The sequence below is a fragment of the Molothrus aeneus genome, chromosome 18 (genome assembly GCF_037042795.1).
Source record: "Molothrus aeneus isolate 106 chromosome 18, BPBGC_Maene_1.0, whole genome shotgun sequence".
Lineage (NCBI taxonomy): Eukaryota > Metazoa > Chordata > Aves > Passeriformes > Icteridae > Molothrus > Molothrus aeneus.
Window position 1 is genome coordinate 14,234,598 of NC_089663.1, and position 26,336 is coordinate 14,260,933.

Consider the following 26,336-nt stretch of genomic DNA (forward strand, 5'->3'; position numbering starts at 1 on the left):
GTGGGGTGTAGTTGAACTCTAGGTGGGATATGTAGATGGACACAGGATATCTGGAGCTCTTAAGTTATCCTGCAACAGCTTGACTCTTGTCCTGACATTTTTTTCAGATTCAGATGGATTAAATGTGTGCCAGAGGCCCCCATCCCGGGTGAGTGGTTTCCCCTGAGCAGGTGAGGCACCATTTGTCTCTGCAGCAGAAGTGTACGTGGTGACTCTGTTACAGCTCTGTTCTTTGTCTGTCTTTTTAGGAAGTAAATCTGGATACCAGCAGTCAAGGTGAGCAGTGGTGAGAAGTAGCTGTTGTTGCTCAGGTCTCAGTTTCTGGTGCTGCTCTAAGCTTCCATTCTCTTTTTTGTGCTTTAGGCAATCCACTCGGAGCCTGCCAAGCCCCTGTCACCAGCCGGCCGATGCACCGGGTTCCCTGCACGTGCGAGCCCTGTGGATGCGTTACAGGACCTGGTGATGAAACCCTGAACTCTTCTATTTAAAGGTGCCATCCAGGTGGCCTTGGGCACCTGCCAAGGAGTTGCAGTGAGTCGGGGAAGTAGGGAGGAGGAGCGAGGGTCCCCTCAGGTTTCAGCCATGCCAAATCACCTCATCTCCTCTTAGCCCAGGCACCCCCTGTGACGACGGCCTCGGTCTCCGAGCGTGCCCGAAGCGTGCGACCCGAGCAGCTGAGCGTTCTTAGGAGCACGGTGAGTAGCAGACTTGTGGGGTTTTGGCCGATGGGCTGCCAAGATCGGGCACTGATATTTGATTTTCTTTAATACAGCTGTCTGAGAGACATCAGCCTGGTGCCAGCAGGACCTTCCCAGCTGACAAGGTGGCCTTTCTTTGCAGCCGAGACCGGCATCCCCAGCTGTGCGAGAGATAAGTAGAGGGCCACGACCCAGAGAGGGGATGCAAGCAGGGTGCTGGTTTGGGAATTACTGGGAGGGGTTTTTGAGTCCCCTTTGGAGATGGGGGGGTGTCCATGAAGCGGCCCCTTAGGCCCCATAAAAGCAAAGCCTGACTTTGGATCACAGTGCTGAGGTGCGCAGGGCAGAGCAGTCCCGGTGTGTATCGTGTCACTTGTCTTTTGTGTATTATGTGTGTTTGGATATGTCATGTCTTTTACCATAGGTCGTTGTGGGGCCTGTCAGAAACCCTGGCATCATTGTTAGCATCTGTGATCTCTGCATTCCTCGGCCTGGCAGCCAGGCCATAGAACTTTCGCCTCAGGAGCTCAGACAGGCATCAAACTCTCTTGTCTCTTTAGAAGCATCCGGTCAGATGTCTTTTCAGGTCTTGTTCTGAGCTGTATGGACAGCTGTGCCCCGCCAGGATCCATTATGGCGGACTAGGACTTGTGAGAAGGTGAGGGCAGGTAGAGGCTTCTGGCCATAGGATTCTCGGGCATCCATCTTTGCAGTTTTTGGAATAAATCATTCAGTTAGCATCTTCTTCCTCCAGGTTTCTCTGAGCCTCATCAGCTCACCATCAGTCTCTCCTTGGTCATCTCATTTGGTGTCTTCTCAGTCCTTGCAGTCATGCTTCTTGCCCAGAGATTTCTGTCCGTGTTGTGTCCCCGTTCTCTGTCACGTCCTGTCCTGTGTCACGGGTGTGCGCACACACATTTGTGCCGGAGCTGCTCTGCCCTGCCGCATAGCCTGGTGCAATAGGAGAAGTCCCGGGGACTTGAAGTTTGTAATGTGGGGTGTAGTTGGACACAAGATATCTGGAGCTATTAAGTTACCCTGCAACAGTTTGACTTTTGTCCTGACTTTCTTTCAGATGCATAAGGATAAAATCCAGGGCAGAGCCCCCCATCCCGGGTGTGGGGATTGCCCCGAGCATGTGAGTCCATGTTTGTTTCTGCAGAGGAAGCATAAATGGTGGCCGTTACAGCATTGTTCGTTGTCTCTCTTTTTAGGAGGTCAAGGCCGAGAGCAGCAGTCAAGGCCGAGTGGGCGAGGTGAGCATTGAATAGCGTACAGAAGCAGTTGTTATTGCTGAGGTCTCAGTTTTGGTGCAGCTCTAAGCATCTCCTCTTGTTTTTTTATTTTAGGTGGTCCACTTGCCATCTCTCCTGGCTGAGCGCGCCTATGCCAGGTGTGTGCAGCTTAAGGTATCGGTGTGGCATCCTTGTCAGATTTGGGAGGTTGTGTTTTCACAGTATCTCAGCATGCTTTTCTGCTTTGTTTCATTGCAGGTGCTGTTGCTGCCCTAGGCACGCCAAGGAACAGAGGAGGGCAGGTGAGTCGGCGTTTAGGCAGGCTGTCCCATAGGTGAGCGTTACACAGCAGCATGCTGAGCGTGTCCCTTTTCTCTTTGCAGGTATCTTCCGGGCACCCTCTGGAGCCAAATCAAGATTTGAGGTGAGCCGGGGCAGTGGTGCAGAGGAGTCCTGGGGATTACTGTTTTTGAGGGCAATAGTCAGGTTTTCTGTTTTGTCTTAGGTACCCTGAGGAGGCTCGTAGCCCAAGCTTGGAAACGGCAGCACCGAAGCACACACGGAGAGCATCTCAACGTCCACGTCTGACCGAGGATGGATTTTGTCCTCTCATCTTCCAAAAGCTAAGTGTTGGGGCCAGTGGCTGGGAGAAGGGGAATAGCCTTTACTTTCACAGGAGGCAATCAGATGTCAGCTTAGGGGACAGGTCTGTAGCGGGGCGGGCTCTCTGGAAGCAAAGGGAGAGGGTTTCCCCTCAGCCTCGCCAGAGCCTTTGCCGGGCAGGGCAGTTCCGACCCATCTCCACATTTTCGCGTACTTTGCGTCGTCCGCCTCCCTCGACCCGACGTTGTCACGGATCTTTCCCCCGAGGAGCTCGCCTTCACGTCCGGAGCTACGGCCACGGTCACCCGGCAGTCGGCTTCCTTCTCTAGGCTCGCCGCCCCTCTCGAGCATCCTCTTAACTGCTTCGGCACTAACTTCTTTTGACGAGTTACATTTCATCATCACGTGCTCTCGTCCTAGGGCTTCCTTTCCTTTGGCATCATCAGCCTCTGGCTCACCTTGCACTAGGAATCTCGGGTCCCTACGGGGACAGTGCCAGGCAGTTGTCACTCGTCTCTGTGTCATGTCATCCGTGTCTTTGTTATGTCGTCCGTGTTATGTCGTCCGTGTCCATCTTCTTACGTGTCACAGGCCTTTGTTACGTCTCAACGCTTTATCGGCACTATTCCGTGCCACGTAGGCCATATTCTACTCACGTTCCTTTCCGGATATCCCTTATTCCGGCATCTTTACATTTTTACTCTTTGAGACAGGAATGTCTCAAAGGGACAAGATGTTCTCATCCATCTTCCTTCTCACTACCAGCTTTGGTAGTGCCTTTTTTTCCACGCCATTCTCTTGGACTTCCCGAGGGAGCGTCTTACACCCTCCTCACGTGACTGCAGGAGTTCCATAGGTTCCATCTTCTCAAAGGGTACAGGGCTCAAGAATTAATCTTCCAGAGAGCTATCTCAAGTCCTGGCTTATACTGTATGTACTTACATTGTTTGTACCTATGCTGGTTTATACTGTATGTACTTACATTGCGTTTACCTATGTTGGCTTACACTGTATGTACTTACATTGTGTGTACCTATGCTGGCTTATATTGTATGGACTTACACTCCATGCACACTTGCACTGTATGCGTCTGCTTTTATTGTGTGTACTCATGTTGTACCACTTATGGTCGGAGCTGCCCTGCCCTGGCATGTAGTCACAGTTAGGTAGCAGAGTTATAAAAACTTTACTGTTCATCTGTCTTTTATGGGATTTTGGGTAGAAAATTTATTGGTCCAGAGCGGGGACAAGTCCTAGCTGTCAGCCACTCGTTGACCGCTTCCTGTCGTCTCACAGGTCCCTGAGGCTACTGATTTCCCCAGAATCTACCATTTGACGTCGAGGAGCGGCAGCCAGAAGAAGCGTGGAAGCACGTTCTTCAGCGTCTCGAGTGGGAGCCACAGGGAACGTTTAAATGGGAGGAGTGCGTGAGCATGTGTGAGAGCACGTGTCTGTCTGTCGGCGTCTGCTCATCTCTGCGTGTGTGAGCGCATGCTGTGACTGGATTTAACCTTGTGTGTGTGACTTGCTTTTCAGGTTTTTCAACTCATTTGTAAATTTAGAGTAAAAAATCCCCAGCCGGGTTTAGCCCCCCCACCCCCCCGGCTGTTTTTTTTTCTTTTTTTTTTCCCCCCGGCTGGGTTTTTTTCCCCGGGTCCCGGTCGGTCTGCGAGGCGACGTTCATCGCCAAAGTTTGGGCACGGACCCTCCAGGGACTGGGTATTTCTTCAGGCAGGAGGAATTTTTGGAGGCTCCAGGGAACCACGTTCCCGAGGACCAATGATTGCTGGGGTGTAATTTAGCAGTTGTGATCAGAGGGATGGTGAGTTTGTGTGTCATTTGAAGGGGGTGTTAATGGTAGATGAGTGCTGTTTTTTGTGTGCTTTTGTTGTTTTGGGTCTCCTGTAACAATAAATCCACAAGTAATGAAAATAGAAAAAGGCTATAATCTTGTGTTAATGTGTGTGTTGTGTTGTAAGGCTCTGTATTGCAGGGTGAGCACAGGGTGAACTCTCTCCTCCTTGCTGTGACACCTGGGCTGGCAGGGATGACACAGTGACCTCTGCCAGCTGATGCTGCCTGTGCCATCACCTGGCACTGACGTGTTTGATGAAAATCCTTTTGCTGAGTTTTTTCTCCTGAGAAGCCTCAGAACAGAAATGGAACCAATAACAATCTGCTGGCTGTGGAGTGTGGGCTGGAGATGGTTTAGCAACAGGGGCATCTTGGATTGGTCTCCTGTGCATTGTTTCTACTTGATGACCAGTCATGGTCCAGCAGTGTCGGGGCTGTGAGCAGTCCCAGGTTTTTATTATTCATTCCTTTCCAGCTTTCTGATGTCTCCTTGCTCTTTTAGTGTAGTTATCTCATTTTCTTTTAATATAATAGAGATCATAAAATAATATTTCAGCCTTCTGAAAGGGGGAGTCAAGATTCTCATCTCCTCCCTTGTCCTGGAGGACCCTCAAACACCACCACAATCAGCGGCCGAGCGGGTTTGTGCGAGCCTCTCAGTAACCCTCAGCCGGTCCCGAGTTGGCAGACACCAGGGGGCAGCCCCGACACGGCCAACAGCGGGGAGACACTGTCTGTGCCCCGAGGGTGCTGAGGGCACCTGGGCTGGGGGGAGACACTCTCTGTGTGTGCCCCGAGGGTACTGAGGGCACCTGGGCTGGGGGGAGACACTCTCTGTGTGTGCCCCGAGGGTACTGAGGGCACCTGGCCTGGTCGCCTTTGCAGCAGCAGAGACACCAGAGACAGTGGTAGAAGATAAAGGGCCGACTCTTAGCAGGGGTTAATCCAAGGTTTTATTAGGACCCCCAAAGGAGCTCCTGCACCTCAGGGGCCTCCTGCCCAGAGCCCCGGGAGATGTGCCAAGGTTACATTTAAAGGGAGGTGGAAACCGAAAGTAGATAACATCCTACCAACCATTAAGTGACCCTAAGGGATGGATGCTGGGGGATAGACGTATAGGAGAGCGTATGGGGCAAGGCTTGGGGGGCCGACCCCTAGCCTCTGGCTGATCACTCGACAACTTGGACTGAAACTTCTGGATGGAGGGAATGGGAGGCTGAGTGATTGACAGAGAGCCAGGGTGGGGGTTTGGGGATGATCTCATCCCAGGACAGGGATAACACAGGTAAAGGGAGGGGGGTACAGTTTGGGATAAACCATTTGGGAAAAATTACTTCAAAGTATTACAAAGTATAAAAATGCACTACAGCAGGGTTGGGCAGCACCAAATAAAATGTAATAAAATGCTTTAAAAATAGAAAAATTAAAAAAAAAATAAAATAACAAATTTGGGTTTTTTATTATTTATTTTTAATTAAACTGTAAAGTGCTGTACAAGTTCCATAAAATGTAGTGCCGTAATGCAAGACCCTCAAACACCACCGCAATCACCAGCTTAAATTGGTCTGGGCAGCACCAAATAAAATAAAATAAAAAGCTTTAAAAATAGAAAAATTAGAAATAAAAAATAAAAAGAAAATTAAAAAAATAAAATGCTTTAAAAAGAGAAAAATTAAAAATAAAAATTAAATAAAAAATAAAATTTAAAAAATGCTTCAAAAATAGAAAAATTAAAAATAACAATTAAATAAAAAAAAATTAAATCAATAAAATAAATGCTATAAAAATAGAAAAATTAAAAATAAAAATTTAATACAAAACAAAATTAAAAAAATATAATAAATGCTTTAAAAATAGAAAAATTAAATATAAAAATTAAATTAAACATTAATAAAATTAAAAGGTTTAAAAATAGAAAAATTAAAAATAGAAATAAAAAATTAAATTAAAAATAAAAAAAGGTTTCAAAATATAAAATTAAAAATAAAAATTAAATAAAAAATAAAATTAAAAAAAATAAATGCTTTAAAAATAAAAAAATTAAGAATAAAAATAAATAAAAAATAAAATTTAAAAATTCAAAAACTTTGAAAATAAAAAATTTAAAAAATAAAAATTAAATAAAAAACAAAATTAAAAAATAAATGCTTTAAAAATAGAAAAAATAAATATAAAAATTAGAAAAAAAAAAGCTTTAGTAATACAAAAATTAAAAATAGAAAAATAAATAAAAAACAAAATTAAAAAAATAAATGCTTTAAAAATAGAAAACTTAAAAATAAAAAAATTAAAAATAAAATTAAAAAATAGAAAGCTTTAAAAATAGAAAAATTAAAAATATAAACGAATTTAAAAAATTTTAAAAAGGCTTTAAAAATAGAAAAATTAAAAATTAAATAAAAAAATTAACAAATCAAATAAATGCTTTTAAAATAGAAAAATAAACAATCAATAAAAAACAAAATTAAAAAATATAATAAATGCTTTAAAAATAAAAAAATGAAATATAAAAATTAAATAAAAATTTTAAAAATAGAAAGCTTTAAAAATAGAAAAATTAAAAATAAAAATAAAAAAAATTTTAAAAAATAGTTTAAAAAGAGAAAAATTAAAAAAAATAAAAATAAATTTTAAAAAATAAAAACCTTTAATAATAGAAAAATTAAAAATAAATAAAAATATTTAAAAAATAATATAAATGCTTTAAAACTAAAAAAAAAAAAAATTTAAAAAAATAAAAAGGTTTAAAAATAAAAATAAATAAAAAATAAAATTAAAAAAATACAAAGCCTTAAAAATAGAGAAATAAAAATTAAATAAAAAACAAAATTAAAAAAATAAATGCTTTAAAAAAAGAAAAATTAAATTTAAAAATTAAATTTAAAAATATTTTAAAAATAAAATAAAAAGCTTTAAAAATAGGTAAATTAAAAATAAAAACAAATAAAAAAATTAAAAATAAAAAATAAAAAGCTTTAAAAATAGAAAAATTTAGAAAAAACAAAATTAATAAAATAAAATTAATCAAAAATACATGAAAAACAAAATAAAAACTCTAAAGTGCTGTAAAGTGCCGTAAAATTTCCATAAAACGTCGTAAAAGGTGCCGTAAAGCGCGACTGTCGTAAAACTGTCGAAAAACGTGCCGTAAAGCGCGACTGTCGTAAAAGGTGCCGTAAAGCGCGACTGTCGTAAAACTGTCGTAAAGGTGCCGTAAAGCGCGACTGTCGTAAAAGGGGCCGTAAAGCGCGACTGTCGTAAAAGGTGCCGTTAAGCGCGACTGTCGTAAAACTGTCGTAAAAGGTGCCGTAAAGCGCGATTGTCGTAAAAGGTGCCGTAAAGCGCGACTGTCGTAAAATTGTCGTAAAAGGTGCCGTAAAGCGCGACTGTCGTAAAAGGTGCCGTAAAGCGCGACTGCCGTAAAAGGTGCCGTCAAGGGCGACTGTCGTAAAACTGTCGTAAAAGGTGCCGTAAAGCGCGACTGTCGTAAAACTGCCGTAAAGCGCGACTGTCGTAAAACTGTCGTAAAAGGTGCCGTAAAGCGCGACTGTCGTAAAAGGTGCGTTTTTTCGACAGTCGCGCTTTACGACACTACCTTTTATGGAACTTTTACAGTACTTTACAGCACTTTACGGATTTTATTTTGTTTTTTAATTATTTTTAATTAATTCTAATTTTTAAATTTAATTTTGATTTAATAGTTTTTTAATTTTCCGATTTTTAAAGCTTTTTTTATCTTTTTATTAGTTTTAATTTTTCTATTTTAAAGCATTAATTTTATTTTTAAATTTTCCTTTTTATTTAATTTTTAGTTTTAATTTTTATATTTCTAAAGCATATTTTAAATTTTTTTATTTTTATTTTTTCTTTATTTTTACTTTTGAGTTTTTGATTTTTAAAGCTTTTTTTAATTGTTTTTTATTTAATTTTATTTTTGATTTATCTATTTTTAAAGCTTTTTATTTTATTTTATTTTTTTATTAATTTAATTTTTTTGGTTTTTTTTTTTTAAGCATATATTTTTTTAAATTTATTTTTTATTTTTTAGTTTTCATTTTTTATTTATAAACTATTTATTTTATATTTTAAATTTTATTTTTTATTTCATATTTATTTTTGCTTTATCTATTTTTAAAGCATTTATTTTATTTTTTTAGTTTTTATTTAATATTTAGTTTTGATTTTTTTATTTTTAAAGCATTTATTTTATTTTTAACTTTTTATTTAATGTTTATTTTTGATTTTTCTATTTTTAAAGCTTTTTTATTTTATTTTTTAATTATATTTTTAATTTAATTTTTTGTTTTAATTATTTTATTTTTAAAGAATTTATTTTATTTTTTATTTTATTTTTTATTTCATTTTTATTTTTTGCTTTTTCTATTTTTAAAGCTTTTTTTATTTTTTAATTTTATTTTTATTTAATTTTTTTATTTAATTTTTTTATTTTTAAATCATTTATTTTATTTTTTTAATTTTTATTTTTGCTTTTTCTATTTTTAATGCTTTTTAAAAAAAATTTATTATTTATTTAATTTTTAGTTTTTATTTTTTTATTTTTAAAGCTTTTTTTAAATTTTATTTAATTTTTTTTTTTGATCTTTCTATTTTTAAGGCTTTTTAAAATTTTTTAATTTAATTTTTTATTTCAATTTTAGTTTTAATTTTTTCTTTTTGAACTATTTATTTTATTTTTCAAATATTATATTTTATTTTATTTTTATTTTTTAATTTTTCTATTTTTAAAGCATTTATTTTATTTTTTTACTTTTATTTTTTATTTAATTTTTAGTTTTGATTTTTTTATTTTTAAAGCATTTTTTATTATTTTTTATTTAATTTTTATTTTTGATCTTTTTATTTTTAAAGCTTTTTTTATTTTTATTTAATTTTTTAAATTTTTCTATTTTTAAAGCTTTTTTAATTTTTTAATTTTATTTTTTATTTCATTTTTATTTTTTGCTTTTTCTATTTTTAAAGCATTTATTTTATTTTTTTACTTTTATTTTTTATTTAATTTTTAGTTTTGATTTTGTTATTTTTAAAGCATTTCTTTATTATTTTTTTTATTTTTATTTTTGATCTTTCTATTTTTAAAGATTTTTTTATTTTTTATTTAATTTTTTTAAATTTTTCTATTTTTAAAGCTTTTTTATTTTTTAATTTTATTTTTTATTTCATTTTTATTTTTTGCTTTTTCTTTTTTTAATGCATTTATTTTATTTTTTTAATTTTCTTTTTTATTTAATTTTTAGTTTTGATTTTTTTATTTTTAAAGCATTTATTTTATTATATTTTATTTAATTTTTATTTTTGATCTTTTTATTTTTAAAGCTTTTTTTTATTTTTTATTTAATTTTTAGTTTTAATTTTTTTATTTTTAAACATTTATTTTATTTAATTTTATTTTTTAATTTTATTTTTTATTTATTTTTAGTTCTGATTTATTTTTAAAGCATTTATTTTTTTAATTTTATTTTTTATTTAATTTTTTAGTTTTGATTTTTTTATTTTTAAAGCATTTCTTTTATTTTTTTAATTTCATTTTTATTTCATTTTTAGTTTTAATTTTTCTATTTTTAAAGCATTTCTTTTATTTTTTTAATTTTTTTTTTAATTTTTAGTTTTAATTTTTCTGTTTTTAAAGCTTTTTATTTTTTTAATTTTCTTTTTTTTTATTTTCCCATTTTTAAAGCATTTATTTTATTTTTATATTATTTTTTATTTAATTTTTATTTTTATTTTTTCTATTTTTAAAGCTTTTAATTTTATTTTATTTGGTGCTGCCCAGACCAACTCAAGCTGGTGATTGTGGTGGTGTTTGAGGGTCTTGCAGTTACCCCGATTAATAGGTAGAGATGATGTTTGGAGGCCACAGTGTTACAGGTAGGGGTTAAACTGTTTTTTAGGGTCTTTCAGGTGATTTTTCAGGGATTTTTAGGGATATTTTAGGGGTTTTTTTACAGGAGTTTTTTAGGAATTCTCTGGAAATGTTTAGGATACCTTTAGGGCTTTTTCAGGGCTTTAAAAATAATTTTTAGGGTGTTTTAATGACTGTCTTACCGGGGCGTCCCTGCCACCCAAGGCACCCCGTGCTGGCGCCGCGGCGCTCCAGCCCAGGCTCCCGTCAGCGCCGCCCGTGGTCGCTTCCCCTCTCCTGCCGCCGCCGCTGCATGGCGGGCCGAGCCGTGCCTTCCCCACCGCACCCTCCCGCTTCAGAGCTGCTGGATGGCGTGGCTCCGCCGCCTCCTGCAACCACGGGTGTCCCGGCGTTCCCTTCCACGGCCGCAGCCGCGGCCCCGTTCCCGTTCCTGCAGCTCCGCCGCCTCCCGCACGCCCCGGCCCGCCCGGCGCCATGATGACTGCCCACCCCGCCGTAGTGATGGAACCCACGCATGCGCAGTTGCTACAACCCCCGCACCAGCGATATCACTCCACGCCGACTCATCGAACCACAGCGCTGCCTCCGGGATCAGCCGCTCGCATGCGCAGTTCTATCTCCACGGCCCCGCCGCCAACCCCCACTGCGTTTGCCGCAGCTTTGGCACAGCCCGGTCCCGGTTCCGAGCCGCTGCGTGCCGCTGTCCAGCCACAGCCGGCATCCCTGTGCCCTGTCACGCCACTTCTGCCGCCACTGCATCTATACACGGCACCACAGCAGGTGAAAACTGCAGCGCTTTGCGTGTATCCTTCCGCGTCTCTCCTTCTGCCGGGCACCGAGAGATCCCTCTGCAGCGCGTAACCCTGAGCAACCGATACCTGGTGTGCCTCCGCATTTTTGCCTTCCACACTCCTAGCACCCAGTGGGACTACTTTGTGTCACGATTCGTCTGCACAGCCACATCCATGCACACAAATCGTGCGACGAGGAGGAGGAGGAGGAGGAGGAGGAGGTTGGAATATGACAGCTGCTTTAATAAATACAGGACAGACAGAGAATTATTTTGCCCCTGCAAATGCCAGCTCTTTGATCCCAACACAAAAGAATTTTGAAAAAGAACTGTTCCCAAATAGCTCCAGAGTCCCCTCAGTGTTTGGGACAGATTTCTCGACCCACAAATAGACAGTAAACCCTGAAAATTTGCCAGCATTAATGCCAAAATTAGAAAACTCACAAAAATCTTTTGATAATTTTCACCTAACAGACTGGTGTGAAAAACATCAATCACTTGCTTTTCAAATTTTTGAAAGTTTAATAGTAATAAAATGGTTATAAAAATAGTCATACAATTAGAGTAATAATAATTTGGACAATTTGAATTAGGACAATATGAGACAACAGAAACAAAGAGTTACGGACGTCCGGGTACCTTTTTCTGGGCAGCACGGGCCTGAAAAAGGACCCCGTTAACAAAGGATTAACCCTTAAAAGCAATAGCCTGTTGCATAGTCATACACTTCGTACATGGTGCATAAATTCCATTCAAACACAGGATTCTGTCTGCTCATCATCCACTTCTTCCTTCTAATCCTAACAGCGCCTTGGAGGCAGGAAGAAGTTTGTTTCTTCTGATAAGAGGGCAATATATATAAATTCTTTTTCCCTGAAAGATCCAGGTGTCCTGTGGCCGCTATCTCGCTGCAAGTCCTTTCTTTAAAAAAAGTATCTTACATAGCATCGTTTCTATTTTAACAGTTTTTATAACCTAAAACTATATTTAACACACTACTTAAGAGAATTAATACAGCATTCCTTTCTAACACAACACATATAATATTCATTTTAATATTTCAAAAAAGCCAATCATAAAATACCTGCATTTGTCACAATCCCCACTCTTATTCTTTGTAAATCCTTTGGCTTGAGCAATATTTCTTATCTACTTGCATCTTCTGGACTATGCGGGCAAAATAAAACAGGGGATTACACAAGGAAGAAATATAAAAATAGTTGCAACACATAAAATGGAAGATCTTAATTTCTTCTAATACATTACCCTACCAGCTAGGTTTTAACATTGTTTTCTAATTTTTGGACCGGTACCTCGGTTATTATATGCGTATATATTTTTTTCTTCTTTGATTTCTTTTGCTTTTTCTAGAATGACTTTTCTGTGGTCATCAATTTTCAACAATTTGATATATTAAACTTTCCACAAACACCCCCTTCTTTGGCCAATAAATAGTGTAAAGCCAACCTATTCTGATACCCTACAGTTTTTGTTTGGCTTAGCTGACTTTATATTAACTCCAATGCCTGGGCAGCTCCATTTGCTATCATTTCTATAACTGCTTGGAGTCTTGTAATACGACTCAATAGATAATTTGGGGTCAATACAGAGTTAAGTTGCTGTGCTGGTTTTACCTTTTCCTTTATTATTTGTTTTTTTACCAAATCTCGAACCGTCAGGATTAAATGTAAAACAAATCCCTCTCTCTCCTTTTGGACATTCAATTCCAAATCTATTGCCACTTTTTCCTAAGTTTCTTGTAATCCAATAATTTACTCCATTTTGCCTACAGGTTCTTAATTTGGATGGGTTATAACAGTGGCTGTTGACATAGGTGTGTGTAATTAAAGAGGAACTTTGGTTTCTTTCCACGTGATGCTTTCTGCAGCATTTGTGACACGATCTTGCTGGTATCCCGAAAGGGAAAAGAGAACAAATGAGTGCCAGAAACAGGAATAACAGAGGTCCAGTATGCCTTGTACTCCCACCTCCCAGGCCTGTGAGGTTGCAACCCACAGCAGGTGTATTTGATCTTCTCGGTGGCAAAAAACAGAGGCCAATCTGGTCATGGCCTCTATTTCCTTGTCACTTTCTCTTAAATAATTTCCAGGCAAATTGGTTTGGACACCCTTTAACTGTGGACTCTTACCGTTCTTCAGGTATCTCTCATTCACCAGGCACTAGTAATTCCCATCCACAAAACTAAGTTATTACTTTAACACTTTTTGCAATAAGAGCATAAATGTTGTGAACTACAATACTAATTATTCTCACAATCCAAGCATTTACTTATAACCCAGCTAGCATGTCCAGTCTTGGAATGAATCAAATAAAGTTTACTGATGGAAATGGTAATTCCCCTTCTCCCCTGTACAATTCTCAGGCTAAGGTCAGAACACAAAAACAGTCTTGATCCTTCTATCTGGAGTATTCCTCCCCTAAGGAGATGTTTTATTCAGGCAAGACCAGAATAAAACCAGGCAGTGTTTGAAATCAGTGGTACAAGCGTTGTCTTAATTCTTAATTCTGTGTTGTTCTTTGTACATTTCTTGGATCATTTGCCTTTTTTGAAACTATTACCACTCAGTCCCCTTTGAGAAAACGCCAAGGGAAGAGCCCTTTTGCCAAGGGGCAGCATCTGAGCAGGCCAGGCAGCATGTGGGGTTCCAGGAGAGGGCTTTCAACTTTCCCCTTTTACTGTGCCAGTCCCTCCCCAGAGCCCCCAGACCCTCCACAGCACTCCCAGAAAGGAGAGGGGTTATTAGGAGAAAAAGGGTTTAGAAAAAAGGGAAAAAGCTTCCTTTTCCTTTATTTTTTGTGTTCAAACTGGGAGGGACTCTGCTTCCCCTGCAATTTTAGTGGTCTCAGTTGAAAGAATCCCTGCCTTTTCTATGCTGTTCGGGGTGTTAATTGACAGGGAGTCCTCATTTTCTATTATTTTCCAGTTTAAATAGAAGGGGAAAATCTTGACAATGTTTCTTATGGGTTTGAATTAAGGGTAGCCGCCCCCTTTTTGTTGTCCTGAGGCCTAAATTGAGGGAGAAGCCCAGCTGTCCCTCCATCTTAAGAGTAGAACTGAGGGAAAAATCCCTCTTTTTTCATCCCTGGAGAGATTTAAAGAGAGAAGAAAACCCTTCTTTTCCCAATAATTAAGGAGAGTAAATTAAAGGGCAGAAGCTATTTATTTGCTATTGTATTAGTTTCAGTAGAGGTAACTGCCCCATTTCCTCTTTTTAAGGGGTGCACTGGAAGGAAGCTCTGCCTTTTTCAGCATTTTAAGGGTTTAAAAATACATTTCAGGGCCCTTCTTTCTGTGCCATAGGACCAAGTATCTCAGAGCAGGGTGAGCCTGGCATGCACTTAACCCTTACACTGCCTGGGAAGCTTTTATTTTTCTTATTTTTACTTATAATGTAGATAGGCCTAATTAGAGGTCTCAAGGAGACTTAGACGATTCATATCATAAGCATTCTTCTCCACCGGGCTCAGTCACACATGAAGTACTACTTCATAGCCACTAAGGAATAATTATGCAAGGTCACAGCAAATTAGCCAATTTATCTAGTTATGCTGCCTAAACAGAAAGTTTTATTTCTTACCAGTTTCCTGCCCATTTACTCCAAGTAGTTGTTGCAAAAAAGAAAGCACTGTTATTTTTCAGAAGAGTTTTCTTCTATAACAAGCCCTTTTCTCCCCTTGAACTTGAGTCAGAGGAGCCAAACAGCTGCAACTGCTCTGAGGGCTTTCATACCGGGTTGGATTCTCCCCCCTTCCTTTTCCCGGGTGCCATGGGAACGAGAGGCGGGCACCATCAGGGGTATATTAACCCCAGCCTTTGCTCAGGGCCTTCATTCCCTCTCTGGGATGTGCTGGGATCAGAGCTCTCCTCTCATTTCAGGTAAGAGACTCTTTCAGCTTATCTCAGCTTGTTTTCAGCAGGTGTTTCTGGGTATCTAAAGCAACAGAGGCTTTGAAGATACTGTGAAGAAAACAGCATAGAATACAGGGAGTATTTAAGTTCACAGTTTTGGGTTTTGTGTTTAGGGGTGGTAAAGTGCATTTGTAATTTCCTGTTTTGTTCTTATTTTGTTTTGTATTTTTTTTAGGAAGAGCACAGCTTCCAGAGGCTCCAGGTTGCGTCAACTACAACGCTTTTTTCAGCAGATTTATCTTGTCGCAAGAGGAATCTGGGAATCTGCCCAGTGTCCAAGATTATGTTTGAGATTGAGGCTTCAGGTGAGTTGAGGATTGTGACTAGGAGAGGGAGGGTGAGCAGGTATCCGGTTAGGAGTTATTGTTGGGGGGGTGGTTTTGAAGGCAGCAGGGTGAGAAAGGGTGTTTATTTGAGGGCCCCCCCACCCAAGGCCTTTTAGAAGCTGAGCAGAGGCATTCACACGTTTACAGCACACAAGGTCATCCACTGCACTCACAGGAATGCCATTTAACTTTGCCTTTCTCTTACCCAGGTGCTACTCATAATAACGGCCACAGCCTTGGAATCAGGATGAAGCTGGAGCCTGAAGGAGCCAGGCACACTCAGGAGAGGGCAAGTAGCTGACTCGCTGGGATTTGGCCCACGTAACTCTGTACTCATACTTTGGTTTTGGTTTTCTTTATTGTAGCTGACCGAGAGGCTAACAGGCGATCACGGGGCCCTCCGAGGCAGACTCATTTCAGGTCCAACGTGGATCCTCATCACCGATCATCCAAAAGATAAGTCAGGGCCACGGCCTGGAGATGGGACAATGGGAGAGTACTGGGTTGGGAGTTCCTGGGACAGATTTAAAAATTAGCAGAGGGAAAAGCAATCTCCTCCAAGAGGCCTCTTAGGACAGCTAGAGGGAGAGGCTCTAATTTTGACGGCAGCTTTCAGGCGGTCAGCGCAGAGCAGTTCCGGTCCACGTGGTGTTGTCCAGTGTACCGTGTTACCTAGTGTGTCTTTGGGGTCCCTTTTGCCTTTTCCCCTCAAGACCCTCACCACAAGCATAACGTGTCGTGTTTGTCGTCCCCCTGTTTGTCACGTTCCGTGTCATGGGTGTCCACACATATTTGTGCCGGAGCTGCTCTGCCCTGCCCTGCCGCATAGCCTGCTGCAACAGGACAAGTCCCGGGGACTTGCAGTCTGTGGGGCGTTGCCAGACTCTAGATGATATCCCTAAATAGACAGAAGATGTTTGGAGCTGTGAAGTTATCCCGCAGCCCTTTGACTTTTGTCCTCGCTTTCTTTCAGATGCAGAAGGATAAAATCCAGGGCAAAATCCATCCACCCATCCCGGGTGAGGAGGTTCCCCCGAGCAGGTCAGTCACTGTTTGTCTCTGCAGGGAGAGTGTAAAGTGTGACTCTGTTACAGCTCTGTTCTTTTTCTTTTTAGGAAGTAAAGCTGGATATCGGCAGTCAAGATGAGGTGGGCAAGGTGAGCATTGAGTAGGGTACAGAAGCAGTTGTTAATGCTCCAGTCTCACTTTCCAGTGCAACTCTAAGCATCCGTTCCTGTTTCTGCACTTTAGGCAATCCACTCGGAGTACGCCGAGCCCCAGTCACCGACCGGCCGATGCACCGGGCGCGCCGCTCTCCCGAGCCCTGCAGAAGCATCACGGGACTCGGCGATGGAGCTGAGCGTTCTTAGGAGCACGGTGAGTAGCAGACTTGTGGGGTTTTGGCCGATGGGCTGCCAAGATCGGGCACTGATATTTGATTTTCTTTAATACAGCTGTCTGAGAGACACCAGCCCGGTGCCAGCAGGACCTTCCCAGCTGACGAGGTGGCCTTTCTTCGCACCCGAGACCGGCATCCCCAGATGTGCGAGAGATAAGTAGAGGGCCACGACCCACAGAGGGGATGAAAGCGGGGGGCTGGTTTGGGAATTACTGGGAGGGGTTTTTGAGTCCCCTTTGGAGATGGGGGGGTGTCCATGAAGCGGCCCCTTAGGCCCCATAAAAGCAAAGCCTGACTTTGGATCACAGTGCTCAGGTGCGCAGGGCAGAGCAGTCCCGGTGTGTATTGTGTCACTTGTCTTTTGTGTATTATGTGTGTTTGGATATGTCATGTCTTTTGCCTGAGCCCTTGGAGGGGCCTGTCAGAAACCGTGGCATCATTGTTAGCATCTGTGATCTCTGCATTCCTCGGCCTGGCACCCAGGCCATGGAACTTTGGACTCAGGAGCTCAGACAGGCATCAGACTCTCTTGTCTCTTTAGAAGCATCCGGTCAGATGTCTTTTCAGGTCTTGTTCTGAGCTGTATGGACAGCTGTGCCCCGCCAGGATCCATTATGGCGGACTAGGACTTGTGAGAAGGTGAGGGCAGGTAGAGGCTTCTGGCCGTAGGATTCTCGGGCATCCATCTTTGCAGTTTTTGGAATAAATCATGCGGTTAGCATCTTCTTCCTCCAGGTTTCTCTGAGCCTCATCAGCTCGCCATCCATCTTACCTCAGTCATCTAATTTTCTGTCCTTGTGCTCCTTGCAGTCATGGTTCTTGTCTTGAGATTTCTGTCCGTGTTGTGTCCCCGTTGTCTGTCACGTCCTGTCTGTCCTGTGTCACGGGTGTGTGCACACATTTGTGCCGGAGCTGCTCTGCCCTGCCGCATAGCCTGGTGTAATAGGACAAGCCCTGGGGAGTTGAAATTTGTAATGTGGGGTGCAGTTGGACTCTAGATGCCATTCCTAGATTGACCTAAGGTGTTTGCAGGTTTTGAGTTATCCTGCAGGTGTTTGACATATGTTCTAACTCTCTTTCAGGTGCAGATGCATTGCATCCATGGCAGAGCCCCCCATCCTGGGTGAGGGGGTTCCTACAAGCAGGTCAGTCACCATTTGTCTGTGCAGGGGGAGTGTCAAGGGTGACCCTGTTACAGCACTGTTTTTTGTCTTTCTTTTTAGGAAGTAAATCTGGATCCCAGCAGTCAAGTTCAGGAGAGCAAGGTGATCAGTAGCAGTTTTTGTTGCTGAGCTCTCAATTCCTGGGGCAAGTCTAAGCTTCCATTCTCTTTTTTGTGCTTTAGGCAATCCACTCGGAGCCTGCCAAGCCCCCGTCACCAGCCGGCCGATGCACCGGGTTCCCTGCACGTGTGAGCCCTGTGGACGCATTACAGGATCTGGTGATGAAACCCTGAACTCTTCTATTTAAAGGCGTCACCAGGGTAGCCTTGGGCACCTGCCAAGGAGTTGCGGTGAGTCGGGGAAGTAGGGAGGAGGAGCGAGGGTCCGCTCAGGTTTCAGCAATGCCAAATCACCTTGTCTCCTTTAACCCAGGCTTATCCCGTGACAATGGCATCAGCCTCGGAGCGCGGCCGAAGGGTGCGGCCCCAGGAGCCGGGCATTCTTAGGAGAACGGTGAGTGGCAGAATTGTTGGGTTTTGGCCAGTGTGCTGCAGAGATCATGCATTGATATTTGGATTTCTTTCATCTAGCTGACTGAGAAACAACAGGGAGTTGTTGAACAACAGTGCCAGCAGGAACTTCCCAGATGTTGAGGTTTCCTTCTGTTGCACCTGACACGGACCTGCATCCCCAGATGTGCGAGAGATAAGTAGAGGGCTACAACCCACAGAGGGGATGAAAGCGGGGCGCAGGGTAGGGACCCACCGGGAGGGGTTTTTGAGTCTCCTTTGGACATGGGGGTGTCCATGAAGTGGCCCCTTAGGCCCCATAAAAGCAAAGCCTGACTTTGGATCACAGTGCTGAGGTGAGCAGGGCAGAGCAGTCCCGGTGTGTATCGTGTCACTTGTCTTTTGTGTATTATGTGTGTTTGGATATGTCATGTCTTTTACCTTAGGTCGTTGTGGGGCCTGTCAGAAACCCTGGCATCTGTGATCTCTGCATTCCTCGGCCTGGCAGCCAGGCCATAGAACTTTCACCTCAGGAGCTCAGACAGGCATCAGACTCTCTTGTCTCTTTAGAAGCATCCGGTCAGATGTCTTTTCAGGTCTTGTTCTGAGCTGTATGGACAGCTGTGCCCCGCCAGGATCCATTATGGCGGACTAGGACTTGTGAGAAGGTGAGGGCAGGTAGAGGCTTCTGGCCGTAGGATTCTCGGGCATCCATCTTTGCAGTTCTTGGACTAAATCATTCAGTTTAGCATCTTCTTCCTCCAGGTTTCTCTGAGCCTCATCAGCTCACCATCCATCTTACCTCAGTCATCTAATTTTCTGTCCTTGTGCTCCTTGCAGTCATCCTTCTTGCCCAGAGATTTCTGTCCGTGTTGTGTCTCTGTTGTCTATCACGTCCTGTCTGTCCTGTGTCACGGGTGTGTGCACATATTTGTGCCGGAGCTGCTCTGCCCTGCCGCATAGCCTGGTGTAATAGGACAAGTCCCGGGAAGTTGAAATTTGTAATGTGGGGTGCAGTTGGACTCTAGATGCCATTCCTCGATTGACCTAAGGTGTTTGCAGGTTTTGAGTTATCCTGCAGGTGTTTGACATATGTTCTGACTTTCTTTCAGGTGCAGATGCATTGCACCCGTGGCAGAGCCCCCCATCCTGGGTGAGGGGGTTCCCACAAGCAGGTCAGTCACCATTTGTTTCTGCAGGGGGAGTGTCAAGTGTGGCCCTGTTACAGCTTTTTTTTTTTTGTCTTTATTTTTAGGAAGTATAGCTGGATCCCAGAAATCAAGTTCAGGAGAGCAAGGTGACCAGTAGCATTTCTTGTTCCTGAGCTCTCAATTCCTGGGGCACGTCTCAGTCTCCATTCTCGTTTTTGTGCCTTAGGCCATCTGCTCGGAGCACGCCAAGCTCCCATCCCCAGCGGCCGATGGACCGGGTTTGCCGCTCTCGCCAGCCCTGAGTTCCGGGTCAGGAACCGCTGAGGAGCTGCGGTGAGTCGGGGAAGTAGGGAGGAGAAGCGAGGGTTCCCTCAGGTTTGAGCCATGCCAAATCACCTCATCTCCTCTTAGCCCAGGCACCCCCTGTGACGACGGCCTCGGTCTCCGAGCGTGCCCGACGCGTGCGACCCGAGCAGCTGAGTGCTCTTAGGAGAATGGTGAGTAGCAGACTTGTGGGGTTTTGGTCACGGGGCTGCCGAGATCGGGCACTGATGTTTGGTTTTCTTTAATACAGCTGTCTGAGAGACGCCAGCCCGGTGCCAGCAGGACCTTCCCGGCTGACGAGGCGGCCTTTCTTCACACCCGAGACCGGCATCCCCAGCTGTGCGAGAGATAAGTAGAGGGCCACGACCCAGAGAGGGGATGCAAGCAGGGTGCTGGTTTGGGAATTACTGGGAGGGGTTTTTGAGTCCCCTTTGGAGATGGGGGGGGTGTCCATGAAGGGGCCCCTTAGGCCCCATAAAAGCAAAGCCTGGCTTTGGATCACAGTGCTGTGGTGCGCAGGGCAGAGCAGTCCCGGTGTGTATCGTGTCACTTGTCTTTTGTGTATTATGTGTGTTTGGATATGTCATGTCTTTTACCTTAGGCCTTGGAGGGGCCTGTCAGAAACCGTGGCATCATTGTTAGCATCTGTGATCTCTGCATTCCTCGGCCTGGCAGCCAGGCCATAGAACTTTCGCCTCAGGAGCTCAGACAGGCACCAGACTCTCTTGTCTCTTTAGAAGCATCCGGTCAGATGTCTTTTCAGGTCTTGTTCTGAGCTGTATGGACAGCTATGTCCCGCCAGGATCCATTATGGTGGACTAGGACTTGTGAGAAGGTGAGGGCAGGTAGAGGCTTCTGGCCGTAGGATTCTCGGGCATCCATCTTTGCAGTTCTTGGAATAAATCATTCAGTTAGCATCTTCTTCCTCCAGGTTTCTCTGAGCCTCATCAGCTCACCATCAGTCTCTCCTTGGTCATCTCATTTGGCATCTTCTCAGTCCTTGCCGTCATCCTTCTTGCCCAGAGATTTCTGTCCGTGTTGTGTCCCCGTTGTCTGTCACGTCCCGTCTGTCCCGTGTCACGGGTGTCTGCACACACATTTGTGCCGGAGCTGCTCTGCCCTGCCGCATAGCCCGGTGCAACAGGAGAAGCCCCGGGGACTTGAAGTTTGTAATGTGGGGTGTAGTTGGACTCTAGGTGGGATTTGTAGATGTACACAGGATATCTGGAGCTCTTAAGTTATCCTGCAACAGCTTGACTCTTGTCCTGACATTTTTTTCAGATTCAGATGGATTAAATGTGTGCCAGAGGCCCCCATCCCGGGTGAGTGGTTTCCCCTGAGCAGGTGAGGCACCATTTGTCTCTGCAGCAGAAGTGTACGTGGTGACTCTGTTACAGCTCTGTTCTTTGTCTGTCTTTTTAGGAAGTAAATCTGGATACCAGCAGTCAAGGTGAGCAGTGGTGAGAAGTAGCTGTTATTGCTCAGGTCTCAGTTTCTGGTGCTGCTCTAAGCTTCCATTCTCTTTTTTGTGCTTTAGGCAATCCACTCGGAGCCTGCCAAGCCCCCGTCACCAGCCGGCCGATGCACCGGGTTCCCTGCACGTGCGAGCCCTGTGGATGCGTTACAGGACCTGGTGATGAAACCCTGAACTCTTCTATTTAAAGGTGCCATCCAGGTGGCCTTGGGCACCTGCCAAGGAGTTGCAGTGAGTCGGGGAAGTAGGGAGGAGGAGCGAGGGTCCCCTCAGGTTTCAGCCATGCCAAATCACCTCATCTCCTCTTAGCCCAGGCACCCCCTGTGACGACGGCCTCGGTCTCCGAGCGTGCCCGAAGCGTGCGACCCGAGCAGCTGAGCGTTCTTAGGAGCACGGTGAGTAGCAGACTTGTGGGGTTTTGGCCGATGGGCTGCCAAGATCGGGCACTGATGTTTGATTTTCTTTAATACAGCTGTCTGAGAGACATCAGCCCGGTGCCAGCAGGACCTTCCCGGCTGACGAGGTGGCCTTTCTTTGCAGCCGAGACCGGCATCCCCAGCTGTGCGAGAGATAAGTAGAGGGCCACGACCCAGAGAGGGGATGCAAGCAGGGTGCTGGTTTGGGAATTACTGGGAGGGGTTTTTGAGTCCCCTTTGGAGATGGGGGGGTGTCCATGAAGTGGTCCCTTAGGCCCCATAAAAGCAAAGCCTGACTTTGGATCACAGTGCTCAGGTGCGCAGGGCAGAGCAGTCCCGGTGTGTATCGTGTCACTTGTCTTTTGTGTATTATGTGTGTTTGGATATGTCATGTCTTTTACCATAGGTCGTTGTGGGGCCTGTCAGAAACCCTGGCATCATTGTTAGCATCTGTGATCTCTGCATTCCTCGGCCTGGCAGCCAGGCCATGGAACTTTCGCCTCAGGAGCTCAGACAGGCATCAGACTCTCTTGTCTCTTTAGAAGCATCCGGTCAGCTGTCTTTTCAGGTCTTGTTCTGAGCTGTATGGACAGCTGTGCCCCGCCAGGATCCATTATGGCGGACTAGGACTTGTGAGAAGGTGAGGGCAGGTAGAGGCTTCTGGCCATAGGATTCTCGGGCATCCATCTTTGCAGTTTTTGGAATAAATCATTCAGTTAGCATCTTCTTCCTCCAGGTTTCTCTGAGCCTCATCAGCTCACCATCAGTCTCTCCTTGGTCATCTCATTTGGCGTCTTCTCAGTCCTTGCCGTCATCCTTCTTGCCCAGAGATTTCTGTCCGTGTTGTGTCCCCGTTCTCTGTCACGTCCTGTCCTGTGTCACGGGTGTGCGCACACACATTTGTGCCGGAGCTGCTCTGCCCTGCCGCATAGCCCGGTGCAACAGGAGAAGCCCCGGGGACTTGAAGTTTGTAATGTGGGGTGTACTTGGACTCTAGGTGGGATTTGTAGATGGACACAAGATATCTGGAGCTCTTAAGTTATCCTGCAACAGCTTGACTCTTGTCCTGACATTTTTTTCAGATTCAGATGGATTAAATGTGTGCCAGAGGCCCCCATCCCGGGTGAGTGGTTTCCCCCGAGCAGGTGAGGCACCATTTGTCTCTGCAGCAGAAGTGTATGTGGTGACTCTGTTACAGCTCTGTTCTTTGTCTGTCTTTTTAGGAAGTAAATCTGGATACCAGCAGTCAAGGTGAGCAGTGGTGAGAAGTAGCTGTTATTGCTCAGGTCTCAGTTTCTGGTGCTGCTCTAAGCTTCCATTCTCTTTTTTGTGCTTTAGGCAATCCACTCGGAGCCTGCCAAGCCCCCGTCACCAGCCGGCCGATGCACCGGGTTCCCTGCACGTGCGAGCCCTGTGGATGCGTTACAGGACCTGGTGATGAAACCCTGAACTCTTCTATTTAAAGGTGCCATCCAGGTGGCCTTGGGCACCTGCCAAGGAGTTGCAGTGAGTCGGGGGAGTAGGGAGGAGGAGCGAGGGTCCCCTCAGGTTTCAGCCATGCCAAATCACCTCATCTCCTCTTAGCCCAGGCACCCCCTGTGACGACGGCCTCGGTCTCCGAGCGTGCCCGAAGCGTGCGACCCGAGCAGCTGAGCGTTCTTAGGAGCACGGTGAGTAGCAGACTTGTGGGGTTTTGGCCGATGGGCTGCCAAGATCGGGCACTGATGTTTGATTTTCTTTAATACAGCTGTCTGAGAGACATCAGCCTGGTGCCAGCAGGACCTTCCCAGCTGACAAGGTGGCCTTTCTTTGCAGCCGAGACCGGCATCCCCAGCTGTGCGAGAGATAAGTAGAGGGCCACGACCCAGAGAGGGGATGCAAGCAGGGTGCTGGTTTGGGAATTACTGGGAGGGGTTTTTGAGTCCCCTTTGGAGATGGGGGGGGGTGTCCATGAAGGGGCCCCTTAGGCCCCATAAAAGCAAAGCCTGGCTTTGGATCACAGTGCTCAGGTGCGCAGGGCAGAGCAGTCCCGGTGTGTATCGTGTCACTTGTCTTTTGTGTATTATGTGTGTTTGGATATGTCATGTCTTTTACCTTAGGTCGTTGTGGGGCCTGTCAGAAACCCTGGCATCATTGTTAGCATCTGTGATCTCTGCATTCCTCGGCCTGGCAGCCAGGCCATAGAACTTTCGCCTCAGGAGCTCAGACAGGCATCAAACTCTCTTGTCTCTTTAGATGCATCCGGTCAGCTGTCTTTTCAGGTCTTGTTCTGAGCTGTATGGACAGCTGTGCCCCGCCAGGATCCATTATGGCGGACTAGGACTTGTGAGAAGGTGAGGGCAGGTAGAGGCTTCTGGCCGTAGGATTCTCGGGCATCCATCTTTGCAGTTTTTGGAATAAATCATTCGGTTAGCATCTTCTTCCTCCAGGTTTCTCTGAGCCTCATCAGCTCACCATCGGTCTCCCCTCGGTCATCTCCTTTTGCATTCTCTCAGTCCTCGCAGCCATTTTCCTTGCCAGGAGATTTCTGTCTGTGTTGTGTCCCCGTTGTCTGTCACGTCCTGTCTGTCCCGTGTCACGGGTGTCTGCACACACATTTGTGCCGGAGCTGCTCTGCCCTGCCGCATAGCCTGGTGCTATAGGAGAAGTCCCGGGGACTTGAAGTTTGTAATGTGGGGTGTAGTTGGACACAAGATATCTGGAGCTATTAAGTTACCCTGCAACAGTTTGACTTTTGTCCTGACTTTCTTTCAGATGCATAAGGATAAAATCCAGGGCAGAGCCCCCCATCCCGGGTGTGGGGATTGCCCCGAGCATGTGAGTCCATGTTTGTTTCTGCAGAGGAAGCATAAATGGTGGCCGTTACAGCATTGTTCGTTGTCTCTCTTTTTAGGAGGTCAAGGCCGAGAGCAGCAGTCAAGGCCGAGTGGGCGAGGTGAGCATTGAATAGCGTACAGAAGCAGTTGTTATTGCTGAGGTCTCAGTTTTGGTGCAGCTCTAAGCATCTCCTCTTGTTTTTTTATTTTAGGTGGTCCACTTGCCATCTCTCCTGGCTGAGCGCGCCTATGCCAGGTGTGTGCAGCTTAAGGTATCGGTGTGGCATCCTTGTCAGATTTGGGAGGTTGTGTTTTCACAGTATCTCAGCATGCTTTTCTGCTTTGTTTCATTGCAGGTGCTGTTGCTGCCCTAGGCACGCCAAGGAACAGAGGAGGGCAGGTGAGTCGGCGTTTAGGCAGGCTGTCCCATAGGTGAGCGTTACACAGCAGCATGCTGAGCGTGTCCCTTTTCTCTTTGCAGGTATCTTCCGGGCACCCTCTGGAGCCAAATCAAGATTTGAGGTGAGCCGGGGCAGTGGTGCAGAGGAGTCCTGGGGATTACTGTTTTTGAGGGCAATAGTCAGGTTTTCTGTTTTGTCTTAGGTACCCTGAGGAGGCTCGTAGCCCAAGCTTGGAAACGGCAGCACCGAAGCACACACGGAGAGCATCTCAACGTCCACGTCTGACCGAGGATGGATTTTGTCCTCTCATCTTCCAAAAGCTAAGTGTTGGGGCCAGTGGCTGGGAGAAGGGGAATAGCCTTTACTTTCACAGGAGGCAATCAGATGTCAGCTTAGGGGACAGGTCTGTAGCGGGGCGGGCTCTCTGGAAGCAAAGGGAGAGGGTTTCCCCTCAGCCTCGCCAGAGCCTTTGCCGGGCAGGGCAGTTCCGACCCATCTCCACATTTTCGCGTACTTTGCGTCGTCCGCCTCCCTCGACCCGACGTTGTCACGGATCTTTCCCCCGAGGAGCTCGCCTTCACGTCCGGAGCTACGGCCACGGTCACCCGGCAGTCGGCTTCCTTCTCTAGGCTCGCCGCCCCTCTCGAGCATCCTCTTAACTGCTTCGGCACTAACTTCTTTTGACGAGTTACATTTCATCATCACGTGCTCTCGTCCTAGGGCTTCCTTTCCTTTGGCATCATCAGCCTCTGGCTCACCTTGCACTAGGAATCTCGGGTCCCTACGGGGACAGTGCCAGGCAGTTGTCACTCGTCTCTGTGTCATGTCATCCGTGTCTTTGTTATGTCGTCCGTGTTATGTCGTCCGTGTCCATCTTCTTACGTGTCACAGGCCTTTGTTACGTCTCAACGCTTTATCGGCACTATTCCGTGCCACGTAGGCCATATTCTACTCACGTTCCTTTCCGGATATCCCTTATTCCGGCATCTTTACATTTTTACTCTTTGAGACAGGAATGTCTCAAAGGGACAAGATGTTCTCATCCATCTTCCTTCTCACTACCAGCTTTGGTAGTGCCTTTTTTTCCACGCCATTCTCTTGGACTTCCCGAGGGAGCGTCTTACACCCTCCTCACGTGACTGCAGGAGTTCCATAGGTTCCATCTTCTCAAAGGGTACAGGGCTCAAGAATTAATCTTCCAGAGAGCTATCTCAAGTCCTGGCTTATACTGTATGTACTTACATTGTTTGTACCTATGCTGGTTTATACTGTATGTACTTACATTGCGTTTACCTATGTTGGCTTACACTGTATGTACTTACATTGTGTGTACCTATGCTGGCTTATATTGTATGGACTTACACT

The 26,336-nt window shown here is 44.5% G+C and overlaps 2 long non-coding RNA genes across 2 annotated transcripts; both read left to right on the forward strand.

The window, feature by feature from the left end:
* The first annotated feature begins 418 nt into the window (after window positions 1-418).
* Window positions 419-879, forward strand: LOC136564219 (uncharacterized). The gene is made up of 3 exons (XR_010784692.1): window positions 419-531; window positions 610-695; window positions 773-879. It is a non-coding gene; the product is annotated as an uncharacterized lncRNA (long non-coding RNA).
* A 22,266-nt stretch (window positions 880-23,145) lies between these two features.
* LOC136564198 (uncharacterized) lies at window positions 23,146-23,607 on the forward strand. The gene is made up of 3 exons (XR_010784690.1): window positions 23,146-23,260; window positions 23,339-23,424; window positions 23,502-23,607. It is a non-coding gene; the product is annotated as an uncharacterized lncRNA (long non-coding RNA).
* Window positions 23,608-26,336: the final 2,729 nt, after the last annotated feature.